This window comes from Otolemur garnettii, unplaced genomic scaffold (assembly GCF_000181295.1).
Source record: "Otolemur garnettii isolate 467f Iridium unplaced genomic scaffold, OtoGar3 scaffold00001, whole genome shotgun sequence".
NCBI lineage: Eukaryota > Metazoa > Chordata > Mammalia > Primates > Galagidae > Otolemur > Otolemur garnettii.
The window spans coordinates 31,347,244-31,348,621 of record NW_003852396.1 but is presented as its reverse complement, the minus strand read 5'-3'; positions in this window follow the sequence as shown (position 1 = coordinate 31,348,621).

Below are 1,378 nucleotides of genomic sequence, written 5' to 3'. Positions count from 1 at the left end.
TGAATCTTTCTAAGAGTAGAATGTGAACGTTTTAAAGCAATAACCGAGAAAATGACATGAAGGCTGTGTTGACCAGTTTGATGGAAGTATTTCGGATTGCATGTGAAAACCCCACACTGTACCCCAGAAGTGCATTAATGTACATAGTTACCATTCAATTTTTAAAAAACCATTAATTAATTAAATCATTCAAAAATTAAAAAAAAAAAAGAAAAGATAATATACTATGATCAAGTGAATTTCATCCCAGCAATGCAAGGATGCATATGCAAATCAATACAGGGAATATATGGCATAAACAGAGCTGATAATAAATACAATGATTATCTCAACAACAGAAAATGCATTGTATAAAATGTATCATCCCTTTGTAATAAAACCCTCAACTAGGCGTAGAAGAAACCAATCTCAAAATTATAAAGGCCAACACTCACAAATCTGTAGCCTAAATTTACATATACCAACAGCAGCCAAGCTTAAAAAGCAGTCAAGGACTCTATTCCATTCACAGTAGTGCCAAAGAAGATGAAATATGTAGGAGTTTACCTAACAAAGGATGTGAAAGATCTCTATAAAGAGAACTATGAAACTCTAAGGAAAGAAATAGCTGAAAACGTTAACAAATAGAAAAACATACCATACTCATGGCTGGGAAGAATCAATATTATTAAAATGTGCATACTATACATTGTATAAAATACTATGCATTGTATACATGCTAAAATGTACTATACATTGTATAAAATGTACTATACATTGCTTTGGGTACAAAACAATATATAATTTTAATGCAATCCCCATTAAAGCTCCACTGTCATATTTTAAAAATCTTAAAAAAATAATACTTCATTTTATATGGAATCAGAAAAAACCTCAAATTGCCAAGACATTACTCAGGAATAAAAACAAAGCAGGAGGAATCACACCTCCAGACCTCAGATTATACTATAAATCCATAGTGATCAAAACAGCATGGTAGTGGCACAAAAATAGAGAGGTAGGTGTATGGAACAGAATAGAGAGCCAACAGATGAAACCAACTACTTACCAGTACCTGATCTTTGACAAGCCGATTAAAAACATTGAGTGGGGAAAAGATTCCCTATTTAACAAATGGTGCTGGGTGAACTGACTGGCAACCTGTAGAAGACTGAAACTGGACCCACACATTTCACCATTAACTAAGTTAGACTCTCACTGGATTAAAGATTTAAACCTAAGACATGAAACCATAAAAATACTAGAAGAAAGTATAGGGAAAACACTTGAAGAAATCGGCCTGGGCAAACATTTATGAGGAGGACACCCCGGGCAATTGAAGCAACATCAAAAATACACTTGGGACCTGATCAAACTAAAGAGCTTCTGCACAGCCAAG